This window comes from Sapajus apella, unplaced genomic scaffold (genome assembly GCF_009761245.1).
Source record: "Sapajus apella isolate SASKATOON/1434 unplaced genomic scaffold, GSC_monkey_1.0 scaffold62, whole genome shotgun sequence".
Lineage (NCBI taxonomy): Eukaryota > Metazoa > Chordata > Mammalia > Primates > Cebidae > Sapajus > Sapajus apella.
In genome coordinates, this window is record NW_022437002.1 from 1,478,333 (window position 1) to 1,503,095 (window position 24,763).

The window sequence follows — 24,763 nt, forward strand, 5'->3', positions numbered from 1 at the left end:
GCCTCCCTAGGTCCCAGTGATGCCATCCCTGTGAACACGATTCTGTGTTCTGGACCCAGCCTGGCAAGACTGCCTAGTGAAGGGCTTAATGATGAACCCACTTTTACATACACCCATATGCGTCTTCCAGGAGTACTGGACTCCAGAGACCAGGATTGATTGGTGAACCTTTAGCTAGCGAACATGTTGTCTAAGTGCCACCTCCCTCCGCCATAAGGGAGACCTGTGATCCCCAAGGGGATCCACAAGCCCCTGGTCCTCTTTTTAATCTGATTTGCCCTTTTACAACCACTGCCTGGTTGGGGAAGCCAGACTTCCCCAGCAACAGGGGAAAATAATTAACTGCCATCGTTCTGACTTAATCAGCTCCAGCATGGGGAAGGCAGTTGTGATGGAAGGAGGCTAGGTTTCGGGGATGTGAATTATGTGTTACCCACACTTTATCATCCTCTGTTACTGTCTTATCTTTATTCATTCTGGCAAATTAAATTAGCACAGCATTTCCAATCTTATTCTCCAGGAGAAATTAAACAGCAGCAAAGAGGGAATTGGCCATAATGGGGCTGTTTGATGTAATTTGGGTATCCTGCATCTTAAAGCCCCACTGCCCTGGAAAATATCAGGTAATCAGATCTCCTGGAAATGCAGTTTGGAGCATTCAGGGTTAGGCATTTGCCTCTGCCTTTGTCTTTTTCTCTGCTCAAAATGTTTGAATTATGCTCTTTTAGCTATTTGGAAATATACAATAGATTATTGTAAACTATTGTCACCCTGCTGATCTGTCAAATGCCAGGTCTTACCTTTTCTATCAAACTGTATCTTTGTACCCATTAATCAACTTTTCTTCATCCCTGTCCTCCTTCCCAACTTCTGGTACCCACCAATCTATTTTATATTTTTATAAGGTGCACCTTGTGAGCACCCACATATGAGTGAGAACATGTGATATTTGTCTTTGTATGCTTGGCTTGTTTCACATAACATAATGACCTCCAGTTCTATCCATGTTGCAAATGACAGGATTTCATCCTTTTTTATGGCTGAATACTATTCCATTGTGTATATGTACCACTTTTTAAAAATTTTTATTAATCCATCCATTGATGGGCTTGTAGGCTGATGTCATATTTTGGCTATTGTGAATAGTGCTGCAATAAACATGGGAGTGCTTATTCTCTTCAGTATGTTAATTTCTTTTCTTTCGCACATACCCAGTAGTGGAATTTCTGGATCGTATGGTAGTTCTATTTTTAGTTTTTTGAGGAAAAAACAGTTTCTCACAGTGAATGTACTAATTTATGTTCCCACCAGCAGTGTATGAGGGTTCCCCTTTCTCCACATCTCACCAGCATCTGTTATTCCCTGCTTTTTTTTTTTTTTTTTGAGACAGAGTCTTGTTCTGTTGCCCAGGCTGGAGTGCAGTGGTGTGATATCGGCTCACTGCAACTTCCGCCTCCTGTGTTCAGGAGATTCTCTTGCTCAGCCTCCTAAGTAGCTGGGATTACAGGTGTCCACCCTCATGACCAGCTAATTTCTGTATTTTTAGCAGAAATGTTGTTTCACCACATTGGCTAGGATAGTCTCAAGCCTGTCTTTTTGATAATAGTCATTTGATCAGGTGTAAGGTGATATCTCATTGTGGTTTTGATGTGCATTTCTCTAAAGATTAGTTAATGTTGAATATTTTTTCATATACCTACTGGCCATTTGTATGTCTTCTTTTAAGGAGAATGGGCAAAATACTTTTTGCCCATTTTAAAATCAGGTTATTTGTTTAGCTATTGAGTTGTTTGAGCTCCTTATATATTGTTATTATTCCCTTGTCAAATGAATAGTTTGCATATATTTTCTCTCATTCGGTGGGTTATCTCCTCATTTTGTTAATTGTTTTCTTTGCTTTGCTGAACTTTTTAGCTTGATGCAATCCATTTGCCTATTTTTGCTTTGGTTGCCTGTGCTTTTGAGGTCTTACACAAAGAAAGTCTGCTCAGAACAACGTGCTCAGTGTCAACGTCCTGGAGTGTTTTCATACTGTTTTCTTTCTGGTAGTGTTCTCATTTTAGGTCTTAGATTTAAGTCTTCAATCCATTTTGATTTGAGTTTTGGAAATTGTGAGAAATAGGGATATAGCTTCCTCCTTCTGCATATGGTTATCCCGTTTTCCCCACCACCATTTATTGAAGAGACTCCTTTCCCCACTGAATGTTCTTGGCACCTTTGCTGAAAATGAGTTGGCTATAAGTGTGTGGATCTACATCTGGCTTCTTAATTTTATTCTGTTGGTCTATGTGCCTGTTTTTATGCCATTAGCATGCTGATTTTGTTAAAATAGCTTTGTAGTATATTTTGAAGTCAGGCAGTGTGATGTCTCCAGTTTTGGTCTTTTTGCTCAAGATTGCTTCAGCTATTCAGGATCTTTTGTGGTTCCATGCAAATTTTGGAATTTTTTTTTCTATTTTTGTGAAGAACATCCTTGGTATTTTGATAGGGATTGCACTGAATCTGCAAATTGTTTTAGATAGTATTGTCATTTTAACAATATTAATTTTTCCAATCCATGAGCGTGCAATATCTTTCCATTTTTTGGTGTCCTCTTCAGTTTCTTTCACCAGTGTCTTATAGCTTTTCTTGTATGGATCCTTCACTTCTTTGGCTGAATTGATTCCTAGGTTATCCTATATTCTTTGTAGCTATTGTAAATTGAATTACTCTCTTGTTTCTTTTTCACCTTGCTCACTGTTGGCATATATAAATCCTACTGATTTTTGTATGTTCATTCTTTATCCTGCAACTTTACTGAATTTATCAGTTCTAACAGTGTTTTAGGGGGAGTCATTAGATTTTTCTAGGGATAAGCCATGCTATCTGTGAAAAGGTGAATTTGACTTCTTTCCAATTTGAATGCCCTTTATTTCTTTGTTTTTTTTTTTTTTTTTCAGTATCTACTGAACGATCATGTGGTTTTTGTTCTTGATTCTATTCATGTGATGTATTACATTTATTGATTTGGGTATGTTGAACCATCATTGCATCTATGGGATGAATCCCACTTGATCATGCTGAATGATCTTTTTCATATTCACATCGTGAGTGATCAGCTTGCTGGTACTTTGTTGAGGATTTTTACATCTCCATTCAACTGTGATATTGGCCTGTAGTTTTCTTTTCTTGTGTCTTTGTCTGGTGTTGGTATCAGGGTAATGTTGGACACGTAGAATGAGTTTGTAAGTATTCCTTCCTCTTCAATTTTTTGAAGAGTTTGAGTAGAATTAGTATTAGCTCTCCTTTAACTGTTTGGTAAAATTCAGCAAGCAGTGAAGCCATCAAATTATGGTTTTTTTTTGATGGGAGGCTTATGGTTTTGATCTTGTTACTCATTATTAGTTTGTTCAGGTTCTCTATTTCTTCCTGGTTCCATATTGGTAGGGTGTATATGTCCTGGAATTTATCTGTTTCTTCTACACGTTTTCCAATTTATTGGCATGTGGTTGTTTGTAGCAGTCTCTGTACTGTTACAAATGATTCTTTGTATTTCTGTGGTATCAGTTGTTATGTTTCCTTGTACAGTTCTGATTTTATTTATATGGGTCTTTTATCTTTTTTCTTAGTTATTCTAGCTAAAGCTTGTCCATTTTTTATCTTTTTAACAAAACCCCAACTTTGTGTTTTGTTGATCTTCTGTATTTTTTTTTTTTAAGTTTCAGTTTCATCTATTTCTACTCTATCTTTACTATTTATTCCTTCTACTAATTTAGGGTTTGGTTTGTTCTTGCTTTTCTAGTTCCTTGAGATACATCATTAGGTTGTATATTAGCCAGGGTTCTCTAGAGGGATATAACTAATAGAATAGATATATATATAAAGGGGAGTTTATTAAGTATTAATTCACAGGATCACAAAATCCCTTAATAGGCCACCTGCAGGCTAAGGAGCAAGGAGAGCCAGTCCAAGTTCCAAAACTGAAGAACTTGGAGTCCGATGTTCGAGGGCAGGAAGCATCCAACAAGGGAGAAAGATGTAGGCTGGGACGCTAGGCCAGTGTCTGTATTCACATTTTTCTGCTTGCTTAGATTCTAGCCACACTGGGAGCTGATTAGATGGTGCCCATCCAGATTAAGGGTGACTCTGCCTTTCCCATCCCACTGACTCAAATGTTAATCTCCTTTGGCAACACCCTCACAGACACACCCAGGATCAATACTTTCTATCCTTCAATCCAATCAAGTTGACACTCAGTATTAACCATCACAAGTTATTTCTGTTTTTTAAATATAAGTGTTTATTGCTATAATCTTCTCTCTTAGTGCTGCTTTTGCTGTATCCAATAATTTTGGTATGTTATATTTCCATTTTCATTTTCTTCAAGAAATTTAAAAATTGTCTTCCTAATTTCTTCATTGAACCATGGGTTGTTCAAGAGCATGTTGTTTAATTTTCATGTGTTTGTGCCTTTTCCAAGATTCTTCTTGTTATTGATACCTAGTTTTATTCGATTGTGCTCAGAAATAATACTTGATATAATTTTAATTTTTAAAAATTTGTTGAGATTTGTTTTGTGGCCTAACATATAATCTGTTCTGGAAAATGTTCCATGTGATGATGAGAATATGTATTCTGCAGAAATTGGGTGAGATGTTCTGTAAAGTTCAGTTAGGTCTATTTGGTCTACTGTGTAGTTTAACTCCAGTGTTTCTTTGTTGATTTTTTATCTGGATGATCTGTCTATTACTGAGAATGGGGCGTTGAAGTCTCCCAGTATTATTGTGTTGCAATCTGTCTCTCCTTTTGGAAATATCAATGTTTATATACTTGGGAGCTCTAGTATAGGGTGTATAGATAATTATAATTATTATATCATCTTGCTGAATTGACCCCTTTATCATTTTATAGTAACCTTCTTCACCTCTTTTTTTTTTTTGAGATGGAAAAAAAAATAAAGGGTTTATATATATTTTTATAAAATGTTTTTATAAATCTTTTCCTTTCTTATTGTTTTACTTTGTTCTGTCACCCAGGCTGGAGTACAGTGGCATGATCTCTGCTCACTGCAACCTACAACCTCTGCCTCCTGGGTTCAAGTGATTCTCCTGCCTCAGCCTCCTGAGTAGCTGGGATTACAGGTGCCTGCTACCATGCCGAGCTAAGTTTTGTATTTTTAGTAGAGACAGGATTTCACCGTCTTGACCAGGCTGGTCTTGAACTCCTGACCTCATGATCCACTCACCTCAGCTTCCCAAAGTGCTGGGATTACAGGTGTGAGCCACCACACCCAGCCCTTTGCCTCTTTTTACAGTCTTTGATTTGTAGTCTATTTTATCCAATATAAATATAGCTAATCCTGCTCTTTTTTGGTTTCCAGTGACATGGAATATCTTTTCCCACTCTTTCATTTGTAGTCTATGTGTGTCCTTATAGGTAAAGTGAATTTTTTTTTTTTCTGAGACAGAGTCCCATTCTGTCACCTAGGCTGGAGTGCAGTGGTATGACCTTGGCTCACTGCAACCTCCATCTCCCTGGTTTAAGCAATTCTCTTGCCTCAGCCTCCCCAGTAGCTGAATTACAGGTGTGTTTCACCATGCCTGGCTAAATTTTCTGTATTTTTAGTAGAGATGGGGTTTCACCATGTTGGCTGGGCTGGTCTCAAACTCCTGACCTCAGGGGATCCACCCGCCTTGGCCTCCCAAAATGCTGGGATTACAGGTGTGAGCCACCATGCTTGGTCTGAAGTGGATTTTTTAAAGGCAGCACAAAGTTGGGTCTTTTTTCTTTATCCACTTAGCCACTGAATGCCCTTTAATTAGAGAACTGAATTTGTTTACATTCAGTGTTTTTATCGATAAGGAAGGACTTACTACTGCCATCTTGTTGCTTGTTTTTCTGGTTGTTTTATAAATCTTTTCCTTTCTTGTTGTTTTACTTTGTGATGAAATTATTTTCTTTGGTAGTATGTTTTAATTCACTGCTTTTTATATCTTGTGAATCTATTATAGTTTTTTTGCCTTGTGGTTACCGTGAGGCTTATAAAAACATCTAATAGATACGACAAGTTATTTTGAAGAGACGACTACTTACCTTAGATCACAAAGGAAAGAATAGAAACAAAGAAAGAATGGGAAAAAACCTCTACACTTCAACTCCACCCCCTAATTTTGACTTGATGTTGTCCCAATTTACATATTTTTATGTTGTTAATATCTCAACAGGTTGCCATAGCTATTATTGTTTTTGATAGATTTATCTTTTGGGATTCACCCTATAGTTACAAGTGGGTTTTGTAACTAATTTTCACCACAATTACAGCATTAAAGTATTTCGGGTTTCTGTGGACTTAATTTCACCACTGGGTTTTATACTTCTAGTGTTTTCTATTTGAATGTTAGTTTTATTTCTTTCAGATTGATGAATTCCCTTTAGCATTTCTTGTAAAATGGGTCTGGTGATGGTGAATTCCTTCAGCTTTTGTTTGTCTGGAAGAGTCTTTATCTCTCCTTCATATTTGAAGGGTAACTTTGCTGGATATTGTATTCTTGGATGACAGTTTATTTTTTTCATTCAGAACTTTGAAAATGTCACTCCACTTCTTCCTGGCCTGTATGATTTCCATTGAGAAGTCTGTTGTCAGACAAATTGGAGCTCTTTTATATGTTATTTATTTATTTTTTCTTTTAGGATCCCCTCTTTGTCCTTGATCTTGAGAGTTTGGTTACTATATGTCTTGAGGTAGTCTTATTTGGGTTGAATCTATGTGGTGTTCTCTGGTTTTCCTGGAGCTGGATATTTATATATTTCTCAAGTTTTGGAAAGTTTTCTTTTATTATTTCTTTAAATAAGCATTATACATCTTGCTCCTGATCAACTCCCTCTCTTGAAACACCAATAATTCTTAGATTTGGTCTTTCGAAGTAATTTTCCATATCTTGTAGGTAATCTTCATTCTTTTTCAACCTTTTTTGTTTTTTTCTCCTCTATGTATTATTTTCAAACCGTGTCTTCAAGTTCACTGATTTTTCTGCTCTTCTTCATCCATTCTTCTGTTGAGAGAATCTAACGAATTTTTCAGTTGAGCACATGTATTTCTCAGTTCCAAGGTTTCTGTTCAATTTTTAAAAATTTCAATCTTTTGGTTAAATTCCTTGGATAAATTTTGAAATTGCTTTTATGTGTTATCTTGGAGATCACTGAGTTTTAAAAAAACTGCTATTTTGAATTCTTGGTCAGAGAGTTCACATATCACTATCTTATTAGGGTCAGTCACTGGTTCCTTGCTTTGCATGTTTGAATAGGTCATGGTTTCCTGTTTTGCTTTTGTTTATTGTGGATGTATGTCTATGTCTTTTCATTGAAGGACTAGTTATTTCTTGCTCTTCTCTGGCTGGCTTGTTTTGGTGTTTATTAGATATGCTTGCTCATAGAGTTTGTACTTTATCTGTTGATTTTCTTTACTTTTTACCCCATTCTGTTGCAGCCTCCTTTTTGACACTAGATGGCACCTTAAGCCCATGTTTGCCTTGGTTCTAAATAAACAGAGTGCTGCCTGTACTGAATGGGGAAAGATTCCAAAGGGGGATACCCCAGTACTGCACGAAGCCTGCCTAGGGGTTCATGCCCAGGGAGCCTGCAGAATGAACCTCCTACAGCATGTGCTGCTGGATAGCCACTCTGATTTGGCATTTCCTTTGGCTGAGTTACAGAGCAGAGTTTCCAGAATTGGGGATGGTAGTCTTGTCTCATCACTTTGTCTTTAACTGTTTGCAGGGATATTGCTCCCTCAGGCATTCCTGAGACTTCTCATGGATTGAGGCTGGGGCACATCTTCTGCCAGGAAACCAAAGATGGTGGGGAAGTTGGTTGTTTACTTCAATCTCACTTTTTCTGGTATAGAAAATGTGAGTCGTGGGGAAATTTTCCAGGCACTTGGTGCTGGACAGATTGGGGAGGGGTGTTATGCATATGGAAGTCCAATTTTCTTAGCCTCTGCTCAGAGTTTTCCATTTCTCGTGGCCCTGGGAACTGTCTTCTCTTTATACAGAGTTTTGGGATATTACTGGTGATAATCTCAGTGCTGTATAATTGTTTCTGGTTTTCTTTGGAGGAGGAGTGAAGCTAGCTTGCTATGACACCGCCATTTTGGAACCAGAAGCCTGGAAGTTTTTTTTGAGATGGAGTCTCTCTCTGTCACCCAGGCTGGAGTGCAGTGGTGTCATCTTGGCTCACTGCCACCTCTGTCTCCGGAGTTCAAGTGATTCTCCTGCCTCAGCCTCCTGAGTAGCTGGGATTATAGGCCCATGCCACCATGCCCAGTTAATTTTTGCATTTTTAGTAGAGATGGGGTTTCACCATGTTGGTTAGGCTGGTCTTGAACTTCTGACCTTGTGATCTGCCCATCTTGGCCTCTAAAAGTGCTGGGATTACAGACGTGAACCACCGTGCCTGGACTGCCTGGAAGTTGTTTTTTTTTTAAGATTCGAACCCAGGGTGCTCTCTAAGGCAACCCCTAGCCCCGTGACCAGAGGACCTTCTGCTTACAGGTTCTGCACATTCATCTGTGAGACTTGTCAAAAATACAGATTCCTGGACCACAGAATGTAACTCTCCAAGCTGGTGGCCTGGAAATGTGCCCTTCCTCAAAGCTTTCAGAATAGTGTTAAGGTAGTCTATAACTCAGACTTTGAGACTCACCGCTCTAACCCTAGTGTTCCTAACTTATTTTTTAAGGACAGGAGGTCCCAGTCATATCCGGTGTTCATCAATATCCAGCTCTCCTCTCCTTCCTGGGTACATGACAGTTCTATGCTTTCCAGCTTCCTCTGCAGTTAGGCAGACGCTATGACTAGTTCTGGCCAATGGACAGTGAGTAGACTTGACATGTGAAACTTCTGAGCCAAAGCAGTGAAAAGCCCCTGCAGGACCTTCCAGCTTTCTCTTATTCTTTGTTGGAGAACATGGAGGCAGCATGTTGACATGGTTGAGACATAAGATCAAAGCAACCTGGATCACTGGGTTAACACATGGAAGACAGCAGCCTTGGAGAATCACCTGATTTGCCGTGCAGTTCATGAGTGATAAAGAGATAGAGATAAACTCCTAGTCAGTGAGATTTGGGACTGTTTGTTACTAAAGTGTGACTCTAGCCTATCCTGATTAATACTGATCTCTCTTAGAACGCCTTTAATTCCAGCTAGTAAGAGGTTGAGGCAGGAGAATTGCTTGAGCCTGGGAGGCAGAAGCCACAGTGAGCTGAGATTGCTCCATTGCACTCCAGCCTGGGCGATGAGAGCAAGACTCCATCTCAAAAAAAAAAAAAAATTTAGGCTACCTTCTTGGGGTTTCTTTTTCTACCTCAGATCCAGGAATTATTAATATTATTATTATTTTTTAGATGGGGTCTTGCCCTGTCACCCAGGCTGAAGTGCAGTGGCATGATCACAGTTTACTGCAGCCTCGACCTTCCAGGGTTAAGTGATCCTCCCACCTTAGCCTCTTGAGTAACTGGGGCCACAGGTGCACACAACTACACCTGGCTCATTTTTTTTTGTTAAACATTTTTGTAGAGACGGGTTCTCACTATGTTGCCCAGACTGGTCTCAAACTCCTGGGCTCAAACAATCCTCCCACCTTAGCCTCCTAAAGTGCTGTAATTACAGACAGGTGTGAGCCACCACACCTGGCCCAGATCTAGGAATTACTGACTCAAGTCACTGCTGATTCACACTCTGTGACGTGAATTATAATGATGGCCCCCTGTCACTGCTCTTTGCCCCTGCTTGCCTTCATAGGCGGCCTTTGGGAGCTCCAGCTCTATGCTCCTCCGCTAGTGTGCATCCAAACCCATCCAAGTGGCTGGGAGAATGAAGGGCCTCATTTATCAGCATCTACCCTCCTTAGAAGGTATATGGGAATATAATTAGAGTTATGTAATTAGGAATTATATATATGTATTTGTAATATTAAATTTGATTAAATTTCAGGGGTTTTGGTCTCTCTGAATCTTACCCTTTCATTTGTAAATTACAGATTAATAACCCCAACTCTTACCAGAGGCCAGAAAACTCCCAGAGGCTCATGGGACATTTTCCAGGACTTCACACATGTCTAATGCCGGATTTCTAGTCAGAGGCGGAGCCCCACCTTTGAGCCCCCAGGCCTGATGGGGTTCCCTTGCCCCACCCCAGTAGTATCTACTGTCAAAGCTTAGGCTTGGCAGCCATTGACACTGGAAGTCAGGAACTGCCACCTACTTTCCTGCCTGAGGCTTAGTTTCTGGGACTTGGGCTGTTAGGCAAATACCAAACTTCTGAAGACCCAGGATGCCTTCAGTCTGGGTCTCTGCTTTCACCTGCAAGGGGCCGACCTCCAGCTTGGCAAAGGGGAGAGTCCCTGAGTCACTGAGTTCTGGATTCAAGAGCTGGATCAGACACTTGCTAGACATGTGGGTTTGAACAAGTCACTTAACATTTCTAGGCCTCAGTTTCCCCATCCGTGAAAGGAGAATATTGTACTAGATCATCCGTCACACATCTTCTACTCCAACTGAACCGGGCAGGTCTCTACTCTGGAGACACCTGCCGCCCCACCTTTGCTCGTGCCATTTAGTCTGCCAAGAGAGCTCCCCGCCTTTCCCATCTCCATCACTCACTTTTAAATATTCCCACATTCTAAGGCCTGGTTCAAAAGCCACCAAAGTCTCCCGTGACTCAACTAGAAGGACCAAATAGTCTTGGGGCTACCCTTCACTTTGCACCATTATCTCCATATTTTCCCAGACTTTCCCAATTAGAGAAAGCCAATGTTTATTGAACGACTACTATATGCCAAAATTTGTGTAACATGCTTCACCAGTATCCGCTTTTGATTTTCCCAGCAACCTATGAGGTAGACGTGACGATCCGGTTTCACAGAGGTGGTTGTGGAGGCTTCGGGAGGTCAGGTGAGTCATCACAGGTGGGGATCAGTAAGGGACATTTGGACCTAAGACTATTTGCCTCCCATGTGGGGAGGGAGTCCTCAGTGCAGGGGCCGCATCTTGTCCCTGATGGGCATCCTGTGGGTGCTTGTTGAGGGGCTGTGGGTTGTGCCCACCTCCAGCTGCCCGTGGCTTAGAAATTAGCAGGTATAACCATGCGGCTCTGGGCGTGGGCTTGGTGACCACATGCTGGGCAGGTCTCTCTCCTTCTGGAGAAGAAACCCGTACTAGGTGCAGGTGCACCCCCCCCCCCCCGCCTCCGCCTCTGTGTCGCTAAGGGCACGCGGGCGGAATGCAGAGCGCGTCTTGGCGGTTGGACTTGGGAGAATTAACTTCTCCACTCGGGGCTTCCATTTCAGGCTGCTGTGAGCGGAATCAGGCGGTGGTGGACGGAGCGGGAGGGGAAGGGAGGAGGCGAAGGTGTGAGCTCAGCTCCAGCGCTCGGGCATCTGCGGCTCCTCCGCTCCCTCTCCCCATCACTCTTTCTCTCTGCTTATTATTCTCTCCCCTTTGGTCTCACTGTGGCCTTTTCCATCTTCCCCGGCTTGTTCCTCCATCCCTCTGCCTGTGTCTGTTGTGACATGTTTCCCTCTCCTGTCTCTCCCTCCGCCTCTGCCTGTGAGTGTGCCCTGTGAGCGTCCCCTTCTCTCTCTGAGACTGTGCCTCTTTCTCATTTATATCCTCTCATGACAGCTCTCTCTTCGTGGATTTGTCTGTAACTGTCTTTGTATCTTCGTGTACTTTGATATTTTTTATCTTTATCTCCTGCTGGGTATTTCTTGTTCTGTGTTTTTACTTTCTAGTGTGAATCTGTTTTTTCTCTTCCTTTCCCCTCTCCTTCCTCTTCCTAGGAATGATCTCATCTCCATGCCCCCATCTCGCACTGTGTGTGTTTCTCTTTCCTTCTGTGTGAGTGTGTGTGCAGGGTGCGCGCCTTGTCTGTGTGTGAATAAAGGCTTTCTTGACGTCTCTTCTCCGTGTCTCAGTGCATCGATGGAATTTCTCTCCCTCTCTTACCCACTTGCTCCTCCCACTCCGTAGTTGCTGTTGGTACCAACATGGACATCTGGGAGACTCAGACAGGAGGGCCTTGAGTTCCAAGGAAGGAGGAATTAGCTTCTGGGCAGGCAGGCAGCTCTCAGTTGGGCATCAGGAAGGAAGAAACATGTTACAAATCCAAGGAGGGGCCCTGAGTCACCTCATCTGGGGCAGCAGGAAAAACACTGGAATCCAAGCCAGAGAATCAGAGCAGGAGCTCGCTTCTTCCATGTCCTGTGTGACCTTGGGCAAGTCACTGAACCTCTCTGACCTCAGTTTCCTAATTAATAAAATAACACTGTTGTAAAGACTAAGCGAGTTCATTGCTGTAGAACCAGAAGCCCAGTGCATGGCGTAGGGAGTGCAATGAAGAGATGGACAAGTCCAGACTCACAGGCTGTCCCCGCACAGACAAAGTATGCTGAAGTGAACATGAAAATCTTTGCTACTCCTTCAGTCAAGAAGTGGGCACTAGGTCCCCTCCCACTGAATGTGAGCTCGTCTGTGACTGCTTTGACCAACTGAGTATGGTAGAGGTGACATTAAGCCAGGTCTGAGTCTAGACTTCAAGGGGTCTGGCAGCTTCTGCCTTGGTCTTGTTAATTTAAAAATCACACTGGACTTAAAAGTCACAGAATGGATTAAGACCGACAGAATGGATTCTTCGTGGCAGTAAGATACCAAATTACAAACAGGACCTAAGGCCATGCCAGGCAAGGGTTAAGTCCCACACCCCTACACTTACAGAATAATCTATGTTCGAATTGTCACAGGTTTTCCTTTTTCTCTATCAGCCAAACAAGCACTGACCTTCAGGTAAGCAATGTTAGAGCAGTTATGGCTCACCCACCACCAGAGACCAACTAACTGACTCCCAGTTCCTCAAACCATAACTACAGCTTTGATTGGACAAGAGACTGATTTCAGTAACTTTCTCCTGATAAGAAGACTACCTACCATGGCCGGTTTACAGAGACTGCACATTTAAATGCCTTTGTGACTACCTTTATGAATATTCGCAGCTCCTCCCATAAACTGTTGAATATGTATGTTTGGCCAACCTATTCAGCTTAATTTTCTGTCTCATCCTGCTCCCCTTTGGAAGGACTGGTAATGGCTTTGGTTGGAGGTGATGCTTCTTAGCTTCTGAAATGACCACCTTGCAGGCTGTAATCATTTATAAGAAATAAAGTCTCCTTTCCAAATTTATAAATTGTGAGATAAAAAAAAAAAATCAGAGACCGGGTGTTGCTCTGTTGCCCAGCTTGGAGTGCAGTGGCATGATCATTGCTCACTGAAACCTTGAATGCCTGAGCTCAAGGAATCCTCCCATCTCAGCCTCCTGAATAGCTGGGAGTACAGGCACATACCACCATGCCTGGATAATTTTAAATTTTTTGGTAAACATGGGGCCTTGTTATGCCGCCCAGGCTGGTCTCAAACTCTTGGCCTCAAGCAATCCTCTCTCACTGGCCTCCCAAAGCATTGGGATTATAAGCATGAGCCATCATGCCCACCGTAGACTGTGTGATTTTTAAGTCCAGTGTGATTTTTTTTTTTTTTTTTTTTGAGACGGAGTTTCTCTCTTGATACCCAGGCTGGAGTGCAATGGCGCGATCTCGGCTCACTGCAACCTCCGCCTCCTGGGTTCAGGCAATTCTCCTGCCTCAGCCTCCTCAGTAGCTGGGATTACTAACAAGGCCAAGGCAGAAGCTGCCAGACCCCTTGAAGTCTAGACTCAGACCTGGCTTAATGTCACCTCTACCATACTCAGTTGGTCAAAGCAGTCACAGACGAGCTCACATTCAGTGGGAGGGGACCTAGTGCCCACTTCTTGACTGAAGGAGTAGCAAAGATTTCCATCTTCACTTCAGCATATTTTCAAAGCAGAGAATATACAATATGTATACACTGAACATTTGAATACACTGTGGTATGTGCTGTAGACAAGGAAAGTTCAGGGAACTGTTCTGGAAGTCAGGATGAGGAAATAGAAGGAGAAATCTTAACCAGTGAGAATGCAGCAGGGCCAGGAGTTAGGTGGGAAATCAGAGCATACTTCTTGCAGGAGGAGGCACTCCAGCTAGGTCTGGAAGTTTCACTGGGATATGGAGATGTGAAGATAAATGCAAGGATAGTCTCAGCCTAGGAAACAGTCTGAGCAAAGGGCTGCCACAGGTAAACCTCTGCCAGGGATCCTGGGATCATGGGGGAGCTTGGATTGCCTTGGCCACCCTTCGGAAGAGAAGTTTGGGAGTCGTGGCTGCACGGGCAGGTTGTGGTTGATGGGGCAAAGGGGAAGAACCTTGAATGCCAGGCTAAGTCCTTCCAGTCAGAGCCCCTGGCAGAGGCTGGGGAAGAAAGTCTTGGAGCTGAGAAAGGTTGGAGTCAGTGGCTACAACTGTGCAAATGGATAAGAATGAGGGGGGAATCTCAGCAGGGACCAGGGGAGGAGGAGGAGGTCATTTCATTAAGCAAGGACAGAGATAAAATGGGAGCCTGAACTAGGGTGGGGCAGCTGAAATGTGGAGGAGTGGCAGAGAATAACAGTACTACCAGCTATCATAGGCTGAGAATGTCTACTGCTCAGGCACTTTATACATAATGATATTTAAGTCTTATAGGCACTCTGTAAGGTAGGTACTATTGTTATCCACAATTTGCAGGGATATTAAGGCTCAGAGAGGTAAAGAAACTAGTCTAAGATCACACAGCAAGTGGTAGAGCTGATATTCCCAAGACTGAGTCTGCTCCTCTCCAGAGCCTATGCTTCTGATCTGTGTTCTGTTAGAGGGAAGAATAGGCTTGGTAATTGTTCATATAGGACGTGAAAGTGGGGAGGACAAGAGAGAAAAAGGGAGACCTGGAGATGAAATCACAATGTCTGCTCTGATTACCAGAAGGGAGGCTGGACACCCCACAAGACTTGAGGAGCCACAAGTGGTGACTTTGGGTAGGTGGTTTCCTGGGCTGGGGGTAGGGAGAAGTATCCGGGGAGTTGGTTTGGATGGGTAGTTTCAAGGGGCATGTGGGCTATAGGTGGGCGTAAAGGAGGGAGGAGGCTCCAAAAGGCATATACAAAGGGGAAGGGCATGGAAATTGGAAGGAGTGGAATATACTCTGAGGGCTGGCAGGGATCAGACAGGTGAGCAGCTTGCCCAAGGTCACACATTGAGTGAGGAGCAGAGAAGGGCTCCTGACTCCATCCTGTGCCTTCTAAAGATATTAAAAGCACAGGCTTTGGACAGAGCTATGTTCAAATCCCAGTTCCATCACTGAGCCATTGGGCCAGTTACTCCATGTATTAGTCCATTCTTATGCTGCTATAAAGAACTACCTGAGATTGGGAAATTTATACAGGAAAGATGTTTAATTGGCTCACAGTTCCACAGGGCTGAGGAGGCCTTAGGAAACTTACAGTCATGGCAGAAGGGGAAGCAAACATGTCCTTCTGCACATGGCGGCAGGAAGGAGAAGTGCTGAGCAAACCGGGGAAAAGCTCCTTATAAAACCCTCAGATCTTGTGAGAACTCACTCACTTTCATGAGAATAGCATCAGAGTAACTGCCCCCATGAGTCAATTACCTCCCACCAGGTCCCTCCCACAACACATGGGGATTATGGGAACTACAATTGAAGATGAGATTAGGGTGGGGACAGAGCCAAGCCATATCATTCCTCCTCTCTGAGTCTCAGTTTCCCATCTGCAAAATAGGGGGAAATATTACCTTCTTCACAGGAACACAGTGAAAATTAACTGAGATAGTATAAAGTGCTTAAACATCCGGGCACTCTGTCAACAGTTGATAATGGTTGGCTGCTGTTGTCATTGATGCCCATTATTTCACTGTCATTATAGCTTTGTGGCTAGAAATGTAGGCTCTAGAGCTATGGATCTGAATTCTAACATTGTAACTTACCAACCGTGTGACCTTGGGTGAGTTGCTTAAGCTTTCTGTGTCTCAGTTTTCTCACTACAAAATGGGGATGATATTGATACCAACTTTTTAGAGTTGTTGGGAAGAGTAAATGCTTTAACACGTGTAACGTGCTTAAATGTCTGACACGCAGTAGGTGCCTGATATAATATTCCTTACCAAATAATCACCATCCATCTCCTCACCACCATCTAGAATCAGCGAGGGGCGGAGTCTCCTTCTCTCTGGTGACCCTTACCCACCCCCGCATCTCCTCTGAATGACTATTGCACCCACCCCCACCCACTGCCACCTGGCCTGGCCCTCAGAGCAAGCCAGCGTTGATCTGTAAGGAGTGCACATAGAAGATGTGACCTGCTTGAACCCCAGCTGCTGTGCCAGGGAGGAGGGTGGAAGCCTTGAGGCCAGTTCCCTCAGAGGATTATCCCTCAGAGGTCATCCAGGTTACCAGGCTAGTCAGGGCTGAGGGGAAGAGCACTAGAGCTCCTACTGTGTGCCAGGCACCCCATATAAATGACTACATTTATTCCTCACAGCCCTCCGTACAGTAGATATTGTAATCCCGCTTCGCGGATGAGAAAACTAAGGCTCAGAGAGCAAAGAACTTGCCCGAGCCCACAGCGTGTCAGCAGCAGGGCTGAATCTGAGCACAGCATTGACAGACTTACTGTCTGGCATCATTCCCAGCAGGCACAGGTGCTAAATGGGTATCTAGGTCTCTGCAAAGGCCCTGTTGGGCTCTGGGCTGTCTCCCAGACCCCTCTCCCTTACAGGGAGCCCTTGAGGGGACTGGCAGACTCTGGATCTGATGCCAGAGACTATGAGTGTTTCCTCTCTTAGAAAATTACCCCTTGAGGAGTGGGGGGATTGAGGAGGGATAACATTAGGAGAAATACCTAATGGTGGTGACGGGGGATGGATGCCGCAAACCACCATGGCATGTGTGTACTTATGTAACAAGCCTGCACGAACTTCACATGTACCCCAGAACTTAAAAACAGAAAACACAAAAGAAAATTTAGTCACATGGAAAAAAAATTACCCCTTGAAAGTGGGGATTATCTGGCTCCTCTGAGGACTCCCTGAAGATCTCAGTGGGGCTGAGGCTCACCGAGGTTGGACTGCAGACTCAGGAGACCCAGGATCTCCTTCAGGCTCCCCTGCTCACAATTTTGAGGTCTGCTGTCTCTGGGCCTCAGTTTCCCTCTCTGTACAATTAGAGGGCTTGGACCAGATGATTGTTATTTTAACAACAACATAAATAAAGTAGCAGCTGGGACTTACTGGGTGTAGCTGTAGGCTTGCCCAGCAATGGGATTTCTACATGTGTTATTATCACACTTTCTTCTAAGGCATGACCTATTATCCCATTTTACAGATGAGAAAACTGACCCCAGAAAGGTCAGGTGACCCGATCCCAAAATATAGCCCAAAGCTTGTACCCTTTGTTTCTACCAACCCCTTCCCATTAGGTGAGGGAACCCTTTATGGCCCCCAAGCAGTGATCATCTCCCCTCTGTCATATTCACAGTGCAAGCAGATCTGTTTTTCTGTTGCAGCTGTAACAGTGTGAGGGGGAGGCGAACAGGGATATTGAGTTGCCAAGAGCAAGGGGCAGCCAGCACAGGAGGGACTGGATAGGCATCCTCCACCTCTCATGCTGACTCCCTACCCCGCCCCTCTTCCAACCTGGCTGGCCTCTCCCTGACCCCCGTCTTGCAGGAATTTTAGCAAACGCCAATCTTACCTCCTGTCCTGGGGCTTACTCAGCTCAAAAGATCAAACAGTGGGAGATGGTGTCCTGGGCAGATCTGTACTGGAAAGTCAGTCGGGGGCAGCAGCCAGATGTGGAGCCCCCTTTCCGCTGAGGAGCTGGTTCTCCTGGAAAGAAAGCACAGGACTCTGTCCTGTCAGCCTTCCAGTTGGGGCTGCCACCTCTGGTCATTCATCACTGTTATTTCTGCAGGGAGGGTGGGTGGCTGAGAGAGCCGGCTGTCAATGGGGCTGGTGGCCAGGTTCTGATTGGGCCTCACTGTTTGCCACCCGTGGGGCCTTGGGTCGGTCACTGTGCACCTCTGACCTGCTCATTTGCAAAGTAGGGGCATCATGTCTCTGCCATGTTGGGGCTGTGGCAAGATTCAGTGGGATAGTTGCCATGTAAACTGCTTTGCTTATCACCTGCACGTGACAAATATCTGCTCATGGGATTACCAGTCATCCAATACACCAAATGCCTTCTAATCTTGCATAGAGGAGAAGTCCCCTCTCAGGTTCCCCTTGGAGACTCAGGGACAGGAAATCCCTCTGCAGCAGTGACAGGGGCAAGCTCGGTGGGAAGGTGGGTGACCGTACCGTATCCCCTGGGCCCTGTCTGCTGCCAGTCACTGGGGTGGGGCTCTCAGGGTCTCAGGTTTATCCTCAGCACAGCCCTGTGAAATGTGTGTCACCAGCCCTGTTTTATAGATAAGGAATCAAAAGCTTAGGGAGGATCACGCAGTGAGCAGGGGGATTCATTCATCACCCAAGGGCTCCTCCCACTGGAGACATTCTCAGGGCTTCCCGGGAACCACGAGGTGGATATAAGTATCTGGTCTGCCACTGGTGGGGCACTTGCTGTGCTGAATGCTCTGCTACACCCACCCATGGTTACTGGCCCCTCACAAGCAGCTGATGACAGGCACTGTTATCACCCCATTTCACAGATGTGGACACTGAGGCTCAAGAGCTTAGGTGGCTTTCCCAGGGCACGGCTGCTCAGTGTTGGAATCAAGACTTGAACTCTGCATCTAACAGCCCCTCTGATCCCTGGAGCCCATAAGCTGGTGGGGGAGCAGCCGGTGAGTCCTGTGGCAGGACTTGAACCTGGGTCTGTTTGGCCCAGACCTGAGCGATTAGCCCCAGTAATCCTGGTCTTTAGGAAGTGAGCCCTGGGCAGAGCTGGGCAGCCCCAGAGCCTGAGCTCAAAGCCAGGGCCTTTCCTTGGACTGGACTATCCAGTCACTACAGTCTGGCCTTCTTGGCCACCGCCCCAGTGGAGTCCTGAACATAGGCTGAGCTCAGGTTGGAGTCCCACGTGAGCGAGGAAAAGCCTCCAAGCCCCCAGTAGAACTAATGACCCCCTCCCTGCAGGATTGCTGTGGGAGTGATGGGAGATGGACCATGAGGGTGTCTCCCTCGGCTTACCTCTCAGGTGGGTTAATGAGCCATGTCCTGTAGGACTGTAGTGAGGGCCAGATTTGATGCTGCACATGGGGAACGTGGCACAGGGCCTGGCACTCCTGCAGGGCTTGAAATACATTTATTCCTCACGGCACAGGACAGGGGCCTTTTGTCCTCCTGCCTTGGCCCGGCCCCAGTCCTGGCCTGGACTCCTGAGTCTCTTGCAGCCTTTTATCTACTTTGCTCCTGGTTCTGAGGTCCCTTGGGTCTCGCTTCTACCTCTGAACACCAAGGTTATGCGGGGCCCTGGCCTCCTGGGCTGTCCAGAATGCAGAGGCAATCCAGGTGGGGTATAGGGCTGCAGGGCCATGTGGGAAGCATGCCTCCGCGGCCCTGCGTAGTCTGATTTCTCCCACCCCTCCACCCCGTCCCTGCCCAGCTCCAGCCTGCTCCCTCCCGATTTCAGTTCCCAGGATGTGGCGGAGTCTCTCTCCAAGTTCAGACCCTAAGACATCCCTTGCTGTCTCTGCCCTTCACGCCTCCCTACTCCCAGGGCCTTCTCTGGGCTCCCCCAGCTATATGCACCTCTATCATAGCACTTAAACATTTTGTGTAATTGTGGGTTTATTCGTGGTCTCCCCCACTCTGCTGGGGGCATTTTGCAGGTGGAGATTGTGGCTTGTTCATGGCTGTAGAAGGCAGCCCAGGGCCTGGCACCCAGTCACAGGAATGAATGAATGAATGGATGGATGGGTGGATTGAGGAATGAAAAAAGCTATGATATTGCCTCCAAGTAAACAATGAGGTGGACAATGAATGAGTGACAAGCATAATTCCTTCAAATATTTAAACAGCTGCTTTAGGTCAAAGGGAGAAAGGAAAACGTGATCCTGTGTAGTCCCAGGAATTGCATTTAGGACAGAATCAATGCCACAGGGGCAGATTTCAGCTGAAGGCTAAGGAAAGGCTTTTGAACAGGGCCTTTCAATATGATTGACCTCTTTCAATATGATTCATATTGACCTCTCAATATGATGGGTGACTTGCGGGGAGTGAGCTCCCCGTCACAGGAGACAGGTAAGCAGAGGCCTGGCAGTGAGGTCTAATGTCAGTGTGCTAAGAAGTATTTCAGTACTGCACTTGGCAATCTGGAGTCCTGGCGTCAGAGGGTTGTGTGGCCCACTTCTGGGACAATGTGGAACATCTGGTGAGGATCCTTGTTCCCCTGGCCTTTGGTGGGGACAGGATGCAGAAGGAGAACATCTCACTGGGGGCTGTAAAGGGCTGAAGGGACAGCATATCTTCATTTGCCTGGCAAGCTCCAGACATTTGGTCTCCCAAGACTGTGGACAGGGTGTTGGGGGGGGGGGACGGGGGCTGTTGCAGGCTTTGGGGTGGGAGGAGGAGGAGGAAGGGGGTACAGGGTGACCTAGAGGAAGGAGGCAGCTTGGGTACAGGAGCTGAGCCTGTCCTGGGTCATAGAAGTCCTGGGTGCACGTTCTGACAACCCGGGCGTCACACTGGCTCATGCCTTTAGGCTCATCACTTCCCTTCCCTGAGTATGAGCTCCCCTGTTTGTCAAAGGAGAGGCAGAGTCAGTGCTCCCCAGGAGTCAGGAGTACGTGTTGATGCTGTGTGTTCTTGGGAAGGTTTCTTACTCTCTCTGAGCCTTTGCTTCCACATCTAGAAAGTAGAGATAACAGGAGCCACCCCCTCAATCCACAGGGTCATTCTGGAAACCAAGACATATCTGTGAGTGGAATCTCCCTCCCTCCCTCCCTCCTACCCCCCCTTCCTTTCTCTTTGTTGTGCACCTACTATGTGCTTTGAAAAGCCTGAACTGACTCTGGGTGCTGTGGCTCACACCTGTAATCCTAGCACTTTGGGAGGCCAAGGCAGGTGGGTCATCTGGGGTTAGGAGTTTGAGACCAGCCTGGCCAATATGGTGGAACCCCATATTGTCCTCTGATTTTCTCTACTAAAAATTGGCTGCGTATGGTGGCGTGTGCCTGTAGTCCTAGCTACTCAGGAGGCTAAGGCAGGAGAATTGCTTGAACCTGGGAGGCAGAGGCTGCAGTGAGCTGAGATTTGCACCATTGCACTCCAGCCTGGGCGACAGAGCAAGACTAAGCCTGAACTGTTATTCCCATCCATTGGCTGTGTGTGTTTGTATATACTGAAGTGACTCTACTTCACCTCCCTGTGCAGTACGTCCCTCCCGCTCCGTGACCTATGGGATAGGGATGGGGACTCCTCCTCCGAGGGCAGACACGACCTCCTGGGAACCACATGCTTGGAGCTGTTGAGGGATCACAGGCCCAGCTCTCATTAAATTCTTCACTCACCTCTGTACTGCAGGAGGCCTCAGGAAAGGCAAGTTTCATGAATGAAACATCAAAATGTTTACCAAGCAGAAAACACCTGACAGCAGTCCTGGTTTCCTGGAGGTGACAGAGGCACCCGGTGGCCCTGGTTCCTCTGGGTGCTCCCTTGGGACCCTCTGGGCACAGCCTCATGGCTGGGGAGCCCTCACCCCACCTGTCCCTGATCATGGGGACCCGTGGGAGCCCTGTACTGAGCACCCCTGTGTGCGGACTCACCTAGTATAGGACAGGGCTGTGGTCACCTCAGGTACAGAAGAGGAGCCACTGGGTCACAGGGGCCAAGCCACAGCCCAGGGCCCCAGGGAAAAGGCAGTAGGGCCAGGAGGAGGTCCAGGCAGGCTGGCTTGGAGCCTACCATAGGCCTCAGCTCTCCTGGTGGACAAGGATCAGGGCAGTTTTTAGGTGGACAGGCAGGAAGGCTAAACCGCCCTCTCAGGGCTGGGCACTGAGCCGACCCTTGACACCTCTCATCTCTAGCCTCCCGCCTTCCCTGTGAGATGGGCATCGTCCTGTTCCCCAGCCAAGGAAACCAAGGCTCTGAGGTCACCCAAGGCCCCATGGAAGTGGGAGAGGACAAGGAAGGGTGGAAGGGTGGACAGGCCAGTCTGATCTCTTGTGCTTCTCTGTCGCTGGCTTTCTGTACCCCCCGCCCCATTCTTTCTTTCTTTCTCCCCTGACCCCACACCTTCCCTGCTGGCTTCTGGCCCCTCTCCTGGCCGCTTCCTGTTGCCTGGGCACCTGGCCATTCTCTGGGCAGCAACCCAGGGGCTGGCTGGGCTCCAGGCATCTGTTTTGCTCTGGCCCAGACACAGAGGCAGAGCAGGAGCCCTTGTGCGTGGGGAGCGGCGGCAGAGCCAGAACGCAGCGGGAGGGTGCTGGCCTGGGCCTGAACCTGAGAGGGAAGGTCGGGTTTTCAAAGCAAAGGCATGCTGAATGTTTTACTTCAAGTGTTTTCTTGTTCTTCTCACCGGCTGGCATCTCCCTCCCTCCCAGGTCACAAAAAGACATTCCATCCAAAGCAAAGAGGTGATGGCACAGTTTTAAGTGTCAAAACTCCAACAACGTGATCACGTTGAGCTCTCTGAGGCCTGTCAGGTCAGGTCAGTGTTCCCATTTACGACCGGGAAAACCGAGGCCGAGGTGGACGCGAGCCGTGAGAGGCCACGAGTTCATTCCATTACGAAGTCCCAGACCTGCTGACCTCCAGCCCTTCCTCTTCCCCACGATCTCCTGACAGCTCTAAACTCAGCTCTGTTTTTTGGTCTTTAAGACAATGATAATCTGTGAAGTAAGTTGGGAAGGTCCCCAGGGGACCAGCTGGGTACAAGGAAGGAAGCCAGTCCCTGCTGGTGGTCACTTCCTGAATGTGGTGGTGGCCAGTACTGGGGTGAGTGACCCTCTGAGGGGCAAGATGAGATGCTGATATATGACTTCCCTGGACTCAGCCAGAGCTGTCTCCAGCCTCCAGGAGAATGACCAGACTCCAGGACCTTTTCTTACCCAGAAAGCCCCGGTGCTCCTTTCAAGAAGAGCAGTCAATCTCTGTGACTTTCTTTTCGGGGTCAAGGGGGTCTTCAGGTTGCTCTGGGTCCAGCTCCACCTGACGCAATTCCACCTCAACACCTGGGGATGAGTCCAACCCCTGCCTCTCCCTTCTGGGCAGGACTGGGGACTGTGGTTCACTCTCTGTAGGGAAAGCATCCCTGGTAGGCTCTGGGGACCACGGGGACCAGTGCTTGCCTTCCTATAGAGCCAATGTCCCTTTGAGCTTGCCTCTGGGGCCTTGTGGGACAAAGTCCAGGAAATCAGAGCTAATAAGGCCAGTTTCATGGGTCATGATCAGGATTCGAGAGCTGGAGTGTCTGATCCTGTCCATGCTTGGCTATTAGTAGTCCTCTGACTTTCTTTGTGCCTCAGTTCCTGCCTCTGTAAGATGGGGATAATCACTGCTTTCTGGTAGGCTTGTTGTGAGCAGTAAACGAATGAGTGCGAGTGAGTTTCTGACAGCAGTGCCTGGTTCCTCGACGGTCAGCGTTCAGTGAGCCGCAGCGTTGTTGTTAATTGTTGTTATTTGGCACCACGTTTCCAAGCGCAGGTTGCAGGATGACAGCTTGGGGTAGTTGGAGCTCCTGGTTTTTGTGCTGAATGCATCTAAGTTTAGGGCTTGGAGCAGGAGAAGACATCGCCATCTGGAGGCAGAGACTTAGTTCTCTGCATCCAACTGAGATGCACAGAAATGCTACCATTGGCAACTGGGGAGCAGGGATGAGGACAGGGCCAGATGCGCACCCCCCACCCCCGGCCAGGGATAAGGAAGTGAGGTGGAGGGGCATAGACGGGCAGCAGCAGGGGCAGCTGGCCAGAGGGGCTCCCTTCAGCCCCCACACCTTCCTCCCATTGAGTGAGTCAACCTGGGCAGGCCCCAGAAGCTGGAACATTGAAAAGAACATTAGTGGCCGGGTGTGGTGGCTCACGCCTACAATCCCAGCACTTTGGGAGGCTGAGGTGGGTGGATCACAAGGTCAGGAGATCGAGACCAACCTGACCAGAATGGTGAAACCTTGTCTCTACTAAAAATACAAAAATGAGCCAGGCATGGTGGCGTGCACCAATAATCCCAGCTACTCGGGAGGCTGAGGTAGGAGACTCACTTGAACCTGGGAGGCAGAGGTTGTGGTGAGCCAAGAGCACGCTACTGCACTCCAGCCTGGGCGGGAGCATGTCCTCCATTTTACAGATGAGACCCCAAGAGTAGAAGATCCTTGCACAAGGTTATGCAGCAAATCACTGTCCAGGCTGGCTGAGCCCTAGGTTTCCTGTCTCCCTGTCTAGTATCCTTTCTCCTTAGAGAGTCAGGAGAGATGAAGCTGGGAGGGGCAGGGCTGAACCCAGGGCTCCTTAACCTAGGGGTCTCTGAGAGGGGCAGGGCTGACCTCTGGGGCTCCTTAGGAGTCATCAACCCAGGGGTCTCTGGGTGGAGCTTGTGACCTGGACCTCATTATCGGGGGGAAGAATCACTCCTGCCAGACAGTGAGGATGCTGAGGCTGAGAGAGGGCCAGGCTGGCTCAGGTGGCTCCGCATGTAAGCAACAGGCAGGGTCTTAGGTCAAGAGCTCTTATCTCCAAGCACAGCCAGCATCCCTGAGCTGATCCCTTTCATTTAAAATCTCACCTAGAGCTTTGGAGACAAAGCCGATTTTATTACAGCTTCCGCATCTTGCACAAACCATGCCCACACACCTGTCGTCTTGTAATTATTCTTGTTCCTCTTTCTGTCTCTG

At 46.7% G+C, this 24,763-nt stretch overlaps 1 long non-coding RNA gene across 1 annotated transcript; it reads right to left on the reverse strand.

Annotated features, from left to right (window-relative positions):
• Positions 1–2,550: 2,550 nt before the first annotated feature.
• On the reverse strand, positions 2,551–17,118 carry LOC116529146. Its single transcript, XR_004259405.1, has 4 exons — positions 17,108–17,118; positions 8,785–8,788; positions 5,849–5,851; positions 2,551–2,653 (listed from the first exon to the last, which is right to left on the reverse strand). It is a non-coding gene; the product is annotated as an uncharacterized LOC116529146 (long non-coding RNA).
• Between the last annotated feature and the right edge of the window lie 7,645 nt (positions 17,119–24,763).